Consider the following 12,939-nt stretch of genomic DNA (forward strand, 5'->3'; position numbering starts at 1 on the left):
AATACCATGATTTTGGTTTCTGCAGAAGTAAAACAAGGAGAGATAAATAACATTCATAGTTTGACAACAATAAGAGTAATTTGTGGTCGGATGCAGTGGCTCATGCCTGTAATCCCAACACTTTGGGAGGCTGAGGCGGGTGGATCACCTGAGGTCAGGAGTTCAAGACCAGCCTGGCCAAAATGGTGAAACTCCGTCTCTATAAAAATACAAAAATTAGGTGAGCGTGATGGCGAGTGCCTGTAGTCCCAGTTACTCAGGGGGCTGAGGTAGGAGACTCGCTTGAACCCAGGAGGCAAATGTTGCAGTGAGCTGAGATCACGCCTTTGCACTTCAGCCTGGGTGACAGAGTGAGACTCTGTCTTAAAAAAAAAAAAAAGTATTTGTATGTCAGAACAGAGAAAGAAACGTATTCTGTTAGGGTGCCAACTAAAAATATGAAGAAAAATTATAATCTGGTGCTCTCTAGAGGATTATTGTAGCCAAGAAATAATGATTTAATCAACATTCAAAAAAAGTTAGTGCTAAAATCTAGTATTAAGTGGTATGCTTTTCCCTTGAAACAACTTCTCTAGCTGCTTTTTTTTTTTTTTTTTAATTAAAGAGAAATTATAGCAAGACCAATTTGTATGCCAGGCAAATTTTAGGTTTATTATGCTTACCTGGTTATTTGCATAAAATGCAGCAACAATTCATTTGCCGTAGAGACTCCTTTTAAGTTGGCTTTGCTGGAACTATACCTAACAATAGGCTATTTTAGTGTAAGTCTTAGAAAAATAACTGGTGTCTCCAATTTGTTTTTTGTTTTTTGTTTTTTTTTTTTTAGCTCTTACTGAACTTATGCAGACAATATATAGTCACAAAATTACGATCTGAATTTTGGCAAACTGAAAAAGTAAATTTGCTTACAAAAACACACTTTACTCTTCCCTCAAAAAAGACAAAAATAAAAAATAAACATACTTTACCCAAATAGCTTAAAAGAAAAAGATTTTCTTAACCCTTCTTTAACCAGAGCAGCAGCTTTAAAACCAGATGCTTGTTTACCTTGGAAATGCCAATTATAAACCAAACAGCTCATGAGAGCTGTCTGTCAGGCACTACAGCATTTAGCAGCTCCTCACAATTAGTCCCAGGAAAGAGGCTCTCTTCTTACTAGGTAGCAAGATTTTATGTAAACCGTTTTTATTTTATCACAGAACTCTTTTGGGAAACATTATTTCTATTAGCATAGGGTCGCTTCAGTTAATATTTCATAGCAAGGCAATAAATGCTCCACCAAGTGGAAATTCTCTAATTCAGTCATTGTCATTGAAAAGTACTCACAATTTTTGTCATCAGCCTTCATAAATGTTCCACACAAAGGGCTATGCAGTGGAGGATTTGTCCCGGTTACCACTCCAGCTCCTACCCTATGCTTTGGGGGCTTAGGCGATTTTACTAGTTCCTATTTCGCGTGTTCAAATAACATTTCCTAAAAGAAGAGATGTACATGCTCTCGGTTTTATAGTACTAGAAAAAGGAAAACGTCCCCCGGTTAGACGTAGCACCAATTTCCATAAGACAATTAGGTAAAAGGGGTTACAACTACTTTACATAAAGCTTGTTTAAACATCATAAATTGTATAATTCTGTTAAACTCTATGTTTTTATGTTCAGGGCCCAGGAACCCTTTTTCACCCCAGTGTATTTTACCTTTTCTGGTGGAAAGGGTTTGGGTTCCCAGCAGGGAGCTGCATCTGTAAGACCTATTCGGGACAGCAAATTTAATAAGGCTTCTTAAACACGCCTCTGATTCTGTGCAAGGGGCACTCATGTAAAAGGGGGCCCCTTAACCCCCAAATGTACCATGACCTTGAGTAGTAGGCATATTTGGTGGGAAGATACCTCAGTTATCATAAAGCCAGTCCAACATGGCTTGCGTATGAAGCATGTTAATGCTTCCTCAGGGATGCTTCACTTGGTATTTTATAGAGAGAGTTGGGCAGTCCCCTTCTCAGGGCAAACAGACCTTATGGTGGCATTTATCCAGTCCGCTAGGCTGATTCTTTTCTCAGGAATAACCTTCTGTTCATTTGGATCACATATACTCATCAGTGATTGTTCAGTAGTGAGCTGTGGGTCCCGCATTAATCCAAACAAGCTCTTAAATTCTGTAGCATTTAAAATGAAGAATTTTGTCCTTAAAGTGGTGGTTTTTACAATCCACTGAAGATCTTTTAAAGAAGCCGAATGATACCAATCTACAAAATGGAACAATTTACATTATACCCTCTGGTTTTTAATGATGATTTGGTATTACCACAGGGTTCAGAGTTAACTTTTGTTGCCCTGGCTTGCTTTCTTTTTTAATCCTCTTAATTTTATCTGTATAATTTTCTTTCATTATAAAACCACTCTTAGTTTCTTAACCAAAAAACTTACATTTTTTGAAAATTGACATCTTTGTGTTTTATAAAATTTTGCCAAAAGCATATTTTATGCTCCAACTATTTTAAATTTTAGTAACCCAAATTTCCAGTGGGGGAAAAAAAACAGGTTTTTAACATGACTTTAAAATTTTAAATTACTGGGGAGAGTTTTAAGATTAAATTTACCAGGTTTATTTTACAGAAGATTACCAAGGTTGCATGAATTAAAAGGCATCTGAGCTAGCTTCTACCAACCTGATAAGCACTTAACATTTTGTAAGTTACTTGATTAGAACTCTTTCATGTAGTTTGGTAGTAAAACATCACTTCCACAAGACACAATAAAGATAGAGATATAAAAAGCATGCAGAATAAAAGGTCAGTTTCAAAAGATATTTTATTTGCCTGTTTTCAAAAAAATTATCTTACTTACTTTAGACAATAAAAGTAACAGGAGCCAACAAAAGGTAAAGAAGAAAGCTACCATTCAAGGCGTTGCCTTTTCACAAGAGAAAGAGTTGAACTTCTGAGCTATCAATCTGAAGAATGTTAAAGAGACAGATGATAGAATTTTAAAGTTTAAAAAACTTGGCTGGGCGCAGTGGCTCACGCCTGTAATCCCAGCATTTTGGGAGGCTGAGACAGGCGGATCACAAGGTCGGGAAATCGAGACCATCCTGGCTAACACGGTGAAACCCCGTCTCTACCAAAAATACCAAAAAAAAGAAAAAATTAGCCGGGCGAGGTGGCGGGCACCTATAGTCCCAGCTACTCAGGAGGCTGAGGCAGGAGAATGGCGTGAGCCGGGGAGGCAGAGCTTGCAGTGAGCTGAGATCGCGCCACTGCACTCCAGCCTGGGTGAGCGAGAGAGACTCTGTCTCAAAAAATAAATAAATAAATAAAAATAAAGTTTTAAAACTTCATGCATTAAAAGTAAGTCAAATATTTGTAATAAAATATTGATTTAACTATTCAGTTTTGTATTAGTGTACTTTTAAGTATCAAAGACCCATCTCTAGAAAGCCTATTATAATTTCATCTTCATTACAACCAGCTGAATTACACAACTGTCAGAGGCATGTGAAGCAGGGCAACTCCATCCTGAATAAGGGCTGGGCAAAATGAGGCCAAGACCTACTTGGCTGGGTTCCCAGACAGTTGAGGCATTCTAAGTCACAGAATGAAACAGGAGATCGGTACGAGATACAGGTCATAAAGACCCTGCTGATAAAACAGGTTGCAGTAAAGAAGCCGGGTAAAACCCACCAAAACCAAGATGGCCATGAGAGTGACCTCTGGTTGTCTTCACTGCTGCACTCCCATTAGTGCCATGACAGTTTACAAATGCCATGGCAATGTCAGGAAGTTAACCCATAGGGTCTAAAAGGGGGAGGCATGAATAATGCACCCCTTGTTTAGCATATAACCAAGAAATAACCATAAAAATGGGCAACCAGCAGCCCTTGGGGCTGCTCTGCCTTATGGAGTAGCCATTCTTTATTCCTTTACTTTCCCAATAAATTTACTTTCACTTCACTCTATGGACTTGCTCTGAATTCTTTCTTGCATGAGATTCAAGAACCCTTTCTGGAGTATAGTGCCACAAACACAGCTCACTGTAGCCTTGACCTCCCAGGCTTAAGCAATCCTCCTGCCTCAGCCTCCCGAGTGGCTAGGACTACAGGTGCATGCCCAGCTAATTTTTCTTATTTTTTGTAGAGACAAGGTGTCACTATGTTGCCCAGGCTGGTCTCAAACTCCTGGGCTCCAACAGTCCTCCTGCCTTGGACTCCCAAATTGTTGGGATTTCATACATGAGCCACCACACTGAGCCAGGTGAGTTCTGACAAGCATATACACCCATATGGCCAGCACCTCACATGGTTCCCAACTCCACCTCAAACCCAAGTGCCACGGAGTCACTGATTCTGATTTTAATATGCTGTATTATTTGCTATAATCAAGCATATACATTTCATGTACATTTTTGTGACAAATGATATGTTTTTATTTTCATTTTTATTGGTACAAAATATTTTCTAATTTCCCTTGTGATGTCTTCTTTTATCCATGGTTATATAAGAAATGTGTTACTTAATTTCACAATATTTGGGGATTTTCCAAATATCTTTTATTGTTGAATTTATAAAGGATCTATCCAACAAACTGTTGAGCTCACTTAATAGTAGTTACAGTTCATAATGAGATTCTCTTGGATTTTCCTTATAGATATTTCATCTGACAGTATAGATTTTACATCGGCCAGAATGTCCAGTGCAATATTAAACTGTGGAGGTGATAACAAGGATGTTTGTGCCTGATTTTAATGAGCCTCTTTTAAGATTTCACTCTTCAGAGTGACGTTTGCTACAAGTTTTGAGGCAATACCTTTTAATAAATTAGAGGTATTTATCATAAGCAGAGTTGGGATATTTGAGTGCATTTTCTAAATCTACTGATATAACAATATGACTTTTTTCTTTTAATTTGCCAGTGTGATGGCTTACATTGAAGATTTTATGACATTGAGACATCGTTGCACTCCTCAGATAAACTCTATTGCTCTTTTTATTTTGAATAAGATTCTGGATTTTTTTTGCTTCCTATGTTGTATTTTGATAGTGATTTTAACATATCTGAAACATGTTTGGCAGAAATGAGGTGGGAATCAAAATATAGTTTATTCTACAGCTATTTTTTCTTGTACCATTTATTGAATAATTCATGTTTCTTATTAGAGTATGTTCTAAATAATTTTTTATCTTCCTTTTATTACTGTTATTTAATTTTTATTTTTTGAGACAAAGTTGCATTCTGTCACCCAGATTGTAGTACAGTGGCATGATCTCAGCTCACTGCAACCTCTGCCCCCTGGGCTCAAGTGATCCACCCACCTCAGCCTCCTGAGTAGCTGGGACTCAGGTTCAGCTCAGTAATTGGGACAGGTATGCACCACCATGCCCAGCTAATTTTTTTTTTTGTAGGGATGGGCTTTTGCCATGTTGCTCAGGCTGGTCTCAAACTCCTGGGCTCAAGCCATCCTCCCATCTCAGCCTTCCAAAGTGCTGGGATTACAGGCATGAGCCACCATGCCCAGCGTGATCTGTCTTTCTTTCTTTCCCCAATATTTTCATTGTCCTGTTGTAGGGAGACCCCCTGAAATTATTGCTACGGAATAAAAGATGCAATGCTCCTGATTATTGTAAATGGAAAACTGAATGCAGGATTGTGTAAAGACAATGCCAGGTTGGGCTGCCAGAATGAGCCAACAGCACGTGATGTGCGTCCCCCTGCAGGGAGCCTATGAATGGACGTGCAGTCAGGGAGGTATCACATCACCAAGATTCCTATCCCAGAAAAGCAGATGTTGGTAGCTCTGGGAATGGAATGCGACCCTTGTGGAGAACCTATAAATGGATGTGTGGGGGGCACCTGTCCATATGGATAAGATAGGGCTATAAACGCCCTCATCTTGCCATGGCTCTTCTAGGCCTCTTTAGGGTTAAGGCATACTCCCTTCTGAGAATTTCTGGTCTAACCGGTTGTCTAGCTTCACGTCACGTCCTGTGTCTATGGATTGTTTGTAACCAGCTTTTGCTGCAATTGTTACTGCTGATTAATATCTTGTTAATCATAGGTTATGGAAAGACTGTGTTTCTGTTTTAAGGCTCTGTTAGAAATTACTGATGCACACACTATATTGTAAATTCTTATCTCTGTATACTGTACTTCTGCATAACGGTGTTATGTTAAAGATTACTTCATCCGCATGTGACCATCTCACCTCATAGTCAAATGACCCTAAATCCCTCACTAACCTAGCCCCACCCTCGCTAAACTTAATAATAAATGCTGGTATATCCAGTGCATTGGCGGCACTGCGGGACCAGAAGGCGGTGACCCCCTGGACCCAGCTTTCACTATCTTGTGTGTGTCTATTATTTTTCGACCTGCCAATCTGCCTGGGAACAAAGAAAGAGCCCCGTTGCATTGTGGGCTGCTGGCCAGATCCCACAATATCCAGTAGTTTTAATAAATGTGTTTTAATGTTACTGGCCACTTCAGATTTTTCTTGAAAGTAACTAGGGTATAAGTGATTTGATTGTTTAATCCAATGAAGCTTTTAAAGATTTTCTCATACAGGGAAATGTTAAAATATCACTCTCAAAATGATGTCTATGTCTTGGCTGGAAATATTACTCAGTGAGAAATAATTTTAGCCAATAGGGAGATCTCTTTATCTTTGCAAGGGCATTTACTGCCTTAAATGCATTTTAATTGATAGGGAAGAGAGAAAGTCCAATGTAGGTCCACGTGTATGATAACTAAGGCTGAAATCCAGTTCAAGCTGGGCCTAGGGACAGCAGCAGGCTCAGGTGACCAGGGAGGAACCTGGTTCAGCTTCATTCCCTTCAGAATTCTCCAAGGACAAGGCTCCCACCCTTCCGAGCAGGCAGAACTGTGGTCAAGTCTATGCCTTTGCCCACACATTAACAACTGTCATGAGTTTATGCGTTTTCTTTTAGGAGGAGGATGCGTTCAGAAACATCTGTGCGTGTTTCTACAGACGTACATTCAGGAATACGGAGCGTCGCGGCTGGGAGTGTGTGCCTGCTCCTCACGGCGGTGTGACCTATCCTGATGTGTTTTCCCCTGGCAACGTCTTGGAGGGTTTTCCATGTGAGTGCACATAGGTCCAACTTGGTCTTCATAACTGCTGCATGGTGTGTCACGGTTTGCAAGCACCACGACATATTTAGCCAGTCCCTGACTGATGGGCGTCTAGGTTGTTGCCGATTATCCACTTATTCCATTGACATAGGAATCTTGCAAGATAAAGTTGAAAGATAATTCAGTTGTACGTGAGGCTCTCTGTAGTGTTCTGAAGTCTTACCTTCAGGTAACATGCCTTTCCCCAAATAGTACACTCCAGTCAAACTAGTCTAACACGGTTTTCTAGCTCACAATCTGCACAGGTCAATCCTTCCACCCAGAAGCCCACTTCTCTTCTTTTCCTCTTTCTAAATTTGGCCTGTCTTAGAAGACTATCTCCTATTCCCACTCTTCCGTGAAGACTTTCCTCTTCCCTGGACTCCCAGCCTATGGTAATCTCTCTTTCACCAAATATATATTGTATCCTGTACGGCTCACTCAATATTTGTACGTGTTTTTGTATTATAATGTTTCATCATATTAACAATCCTCATGTCTTCAACTAGAAGCTAATTTATTGAAGTAAGATAAATTTTCTTGCCTTTTAGCTAAAGTCTCAGCTCTATTTTCTTTCCTCTCTCTAGGCATCCCTTGCCCCAAAGTCAAATAAGTCTGTCCACATTATTTCTCCGCTCACAAACCAATATGATGATGATGATGATGATGTCATCCTCAACAGCTCCCTCATGAGTGGCATCACCAGCCTTCCTCAGATCAAGTATCACGACAAGGAGAGCATCTTCAAAAGTGACTCCTGCCTTAGGGCTACAAAAGCCCTCCCGTTTCCATTCTTCCACTCCAGGTAGGGCCCCTCCTCATTCCATGAGCCAGTTAGTTGGGAGAAACTAGACTACATGGTCACAGGCAAATCCCAAAGTCTTAAAAGTGCAACCCAGGCCAGGCACAGTGGCTCACACCTGTCATCCCAGGACTTTGAGAGGCCGAGGCAGGTGGAACATTTGAGGTCAGGAATTTGAGACCAGCCCGGCCAACATGGTGAAACTCTATCTCTACTAAAAAAAAAAAAAAATACAAAAATTAGCTGGGCGTGGTGGTACATGCCTGTAATCTCAGCTACTCGGGAGGCTGAGGCAGGAGAATTGCTTGAACCCAGGAGGCAGAGGTTGCAGTGAGCCGAGATCGTGCCATTGCACTGCAACCCGGGTGACAGAGTGAGACTCCATCTCAAAAAAAAAAAAGAAGTGCAACCCAATGCGGTCTTCCTCACTCACCTCACACCCAGCCGTGGGTCAGAACGGCCTCCTTGGCAGCTCCTGCTCCTCCAGCAGCCCTGCTGTCCCCAATCTTCACTTGCAGCCGCACAGCAGAAAGAAGCTTGTGCCCAGGACTCACACTTCCTCCTGACAGCCTTCAGCCAGGCGAGCAGCGTACTTCTGCTCACCGCCTACAGCCTCTACTTGTCCCACCGGCCCACATAACTGGAAGAGAGACTGGGAAGCGCACAAGGAACACCTGAAGAGCACTCTTGTCTGTGCCCCGGAGCTGCTGGGATCCACTGGAGGCTCTAAGAAATGGAGGCAGCAGGAAGCTAGGAAAGTCAGGGAGTGTCTGGAGATATTGATCCAGGGATGGGGCCTCAACCAAAAGCATCTGCCCCAGTACCCTCTGAGAAAGCCGACTCGGGAACCCTGCCTCCAGTTCTACCAATGACAGAGGCGTTTGGCTTAAGGAGTTTTCTTTTTGACGATCACAGGTCTGCTGAGAAGTCCACGTGCCCTCCTCTCTCTTTCTCTCTGAATAATTCAAAGAGGGTTTTCCCCGCAACCCCTAGGTAAGGTCAATGAAAGAAGAGGCACTTCGTTTGGAGAAACTGAAGAGGAGTCTTGGAGGATGGATAACTGTAGAAAGTGGACATGCCTGGGCAAGGTACAGCCACCCTGAGGGTACTTCAGGTGACCTAAAGTGGACAGCAGCAACTTGGGAGGAGCAGGAAGCCCCTCTGCACAGGGCACCCTCAGCGAGCCCTGGAGAGGAGTAAACCCTCCTCCCCGCCTCCCCCTCCCCCTCCTCCTCTCTTCCCCCTCCTCCCCTCCACCCTTCCTCTCCCTCCCCTCCTCCCTTCTCCCTCACCTCCTTGCCCCTGCCTCATCGCCCTGCTACTGGAGCACAGGTTTCAGGTTGGCTTCGTATTTACCTGTAAATCTCATGAGAAACATGGCAGAGTTAAAAATTAACTCGATTGACACATTTCAACTACTTTGTGGATTATATAGGCTTTTCGAACCCTGTCTGGGAATTCAAACAGCAACTTCAACTCTTTCTATGAAACAAAATAATAATATCCTAAGTTCCAAAGTTGAGGATTATGGTTTTTAAAATAAAGCCTATTTTCTTTTTCTGATTATAAAAATAATACGTGCAATAATGGACTTTCAAAAATACAGGGAAATATACAGAAACCAGTATAAATCATCCATAGTTTCACTTTAGAAACACAACTCATTCGTTAACTGGGACAGGGCACACTGCCAGCTACCAGGCAAAATCTATGTTTCAGCTCCCTGGGTTCACAGTTGGAACTGATTTCCGGCGTTTATCGCCATCAGGTCCAGCTAAGGACCACCTCTTAGCCAGTGAACTTGAATAGTGGTTGTACAGGCCCCTTCTAGGCCTGGCCTGAGGACAGCCTCCACGCCTGCCCTTCACAGGCCCTTCTCCGGCCAGCTGGGTGGAAGGTGCTCTCTGAAGCAAACTTGGAAGCCACGTGTTGAAGATGGACGTGCCCTTCAGCGCGGGTCCTGTCACAGGTCTGTGGAGGAGGCCCCGTGCTGAGCACCCTTAGTGCGGAGTAAGAAAATGCTCTTCTCACTGGGCATGGTGGTCCCCGCGTGTAATCCCAGCACTTCGGGAGGCCAAGGCAGGTGGATCACTTGACGCCAGGAGTTCAAGACCAGCCTGACCAAAATGGTGAAAAACCCCACCTCTACTAAAAAAATAAATTAATAAAATAACTGGCCGTGGTGGCGTGCGTCTGTAGTCCCAGCTACTCAGGAGGGTGAAGCAGGGGAATCACTTGAACCCAGGAGGCGGAGCTTACAGTGACTGGAGAGCGTGCCACTGCACTCCAGCCTGGCGACGGAGCGAGGCTCCATCTCAAAACAAGAAAAGAAAAAGTGCTCTTCTCCTGCGTGACCGCTGTCCTGCATTTGGGCTCTGCTCCTTTCTCCATTACCCTATCCTGCCAACATGACTAAGAACTGCCTCGATTTCTCTCCTGAACTGCACACTGTCTACTGCAGGCCTAGCATGCACAGCAAGCCCTCAGCAAACTCCGTTTTTCCCAGTGAAATGATTCCTGTAGGACCCTTTCCCTTCGACAGCTGGAGAAGCTTCAGTGTTAGCGCAGAGGCCTTGCTGTCCAAGAGCCTTACTGCCAGCCTCACTGGGAAGCCTTTGGTGGCCCCTGGAGCTTTCCCTTTCTCCTTTCCTCCGCTGAAGAGCAAGGCCATAAACCTTTCAAAAACACCGTGAGGTCTAACAGAAAAGGAGTTTAACACTTATTTCACAATTCCAGAGCCTCTGGGGAAATATCCCATCAGCATATCTAAATCCTAACCAGTATCTTCTAGCAGAAGTTTTGGTGCCACAAGCAGACATTGAGGGTTGATGAGACACAGCGTCCCTGTCTGCAGCACCAAGCACACGGACAGGGGGCTTGAAACACGCGCAAAAGCAAATGCTCCACGAGAAAAAGAACAACAGGAAAGTGAACCTAGAAGACTGAGAATGAAGACAATACAAGAAAGAAAATGTTTCCACCATTTGGGGAAAAAAAAGAAAACCCAGAAACATTGACTTCAATCTCCATTGTTAAAAAGAAAAAGAAAAAATCAGAAAACAAATATATATTAAGGAAGCAGTAAAAAGATGAGTGCAGGGTGCAGTGGTGTGATCTCAGCTCACTGCAGCCTCGACCTCCTGGGCTCAAGTGATCCTCTGGCTTCAGCCTACACAGCAGCTGCGACTACAGGCACGCACCATCATACCCGGACAATTATTGTATTTTTTGTAGAAGTGGGGTTTCACTCTGTTGCCCAGGCTGGTCTTGAACTCCTGGGCTCAAGCAATCCTTCTGCCTTGGCCTTCCAAAGTGCTGGGATTACGGGAATAAGCCACAGGCATTTCATGAGAAAATGTGTGTGATCTTGGAGATCTGAGCAGCTGCGATTGTCTAGACTGGGACCAGCGCTGGGCCTGCAGCTGAGCAGAGCAGCCCTCCCGCACTTGGAGGACAACATCATGCAAACAACCTGCCACAGAAGGTAGAGAGCAATGGACAAAGCCCAGGATTCAGTGAACTGAACTGGGAAATCTTTCCTAGAGATGACAGGTGCCCAGACCGGAGATGGGGGTCTCTGGAATTGGAAACCGATGAAGTGAATGCTGGCCTTATTCTCCTGCTGATCTCATTCTCCTCTGCTCATTCGGAATCCTGATGCCAGCAGCCTCCAGACACCAGGAGAGGTGGAGTCTCTCTCCTTCCTCTCTTGGGATCCAGCCCTGGCCACACCCCACAGCTCACTCCACATCACCAGACACAAGAGTTTGCAGCCATTCCTTGCAGGTTCCTGCTGAACAGCTCAGTCTTCCAGGCACCACCCAGAGCTTGCAGGTGCCAAAACCTCAGCACTGACAGAGGTCTGTGACAGGCATTGGAGCTTTCCTGTCAGCATCCCCGGGCCAGAGACATGTTTGTGAGCTGGGCTGTGAGACTATACGTATGACATCACACTCTCCTGTCCTCTCAGGGACTAAGGATTTGGCCTGGACCAACCTTTGTGTGCCTGGTACCTTCTCCTCTGTGAGGGGCGCCTCCACCGGCTGCCTTCCTTTTGGTTCACTCTGGTAGTTAACCAGACATACCTGGACAGCACTTAATCCTGGTGCTGGACACAGTTAGGCTCAAGCTGGAAACCCTGCAATGCTGATAACGTGTTCCTCTGCCCGTGTAAAACACACACATACTAGTCACATTTAAGAATGTAGAAATGGCCAGGCATGGTGGCTGACACCTGTAATCCCAGCACTCTGGGAGGCTGAGGCAGGCAGATCATGAGGTCAGGAGTTTGAGACCAGCCTGGCCAATATGGTGAAACCCTGTCTCTACTAAAAATACAAAAATTAGCTGGGTGTGGTGGCGCAAGCCTGCAGTCCCAGCTACTAGGGAGGCTGAGGCAGAAGAATCGCTTGAATCCGGGAGGTGAAGGTTGCAGTGAGCCAAGATCGTGTCACTGGATTCCAGCCTGGGCAACAGAGCCAGACTCTGTCTCGGAAAAAAAAAAAAAAAAAAAAAAAAGAAGTAGAAATAATTGGAACTGTGATGACTGTTGGGTCATCCTAATTCGATATATTGCTTATCGAATGAAATCCACATGTTATTTATGAAAAGTTTTCTATGGATGCCAACAATACACATGAACCAGAAGCCCATGCCCACCGGGATGCTTGAACTTGCCCTTGGTGAGCTGTGCACCTCATCTCGGGCTGCCCCTGCTGGTGTAACTGGCTGTGCTGGCTCACCCACACTCCCACACCCTCCTTTTTCTTTAACAAGTGAGATCCTTTCTCAGGGGGTGGGTATGAGATGTTTGCCCCTTAGTCCACAGGTAGGAATTATAAGAGCGCAGCACCGCATTTTAATTAAATGCAATAAAAGTACCACGTAAGTACATAAAGGCAAGGCAAAGTGACAGCATCTAGACCAGCAAGTGCTGGAGTCAACAGAGATCTTAAAGGGCCCTCGACCTTAGAACACACCCCCAGGGAGTGGCCTCAGCTCCCTCTAACCACTGCA

This window comes from Trachypithecus francoisi, unplaced genomic scaffold (genome assembly GCF_009764315.1).
Source record: "Trachypithecus francoisi isolate TF-2019V2 unplaced genomic scaffold, Tfra_2.0 Contig01461, whole genome shotgun sequence".
Taxonomy (NCBI): Eukaryota; Metazoa; Chordata; class Mammalia; order Primates; family Cercopithecidae; genus Trachypithecus; species Trachypithecus francoisi.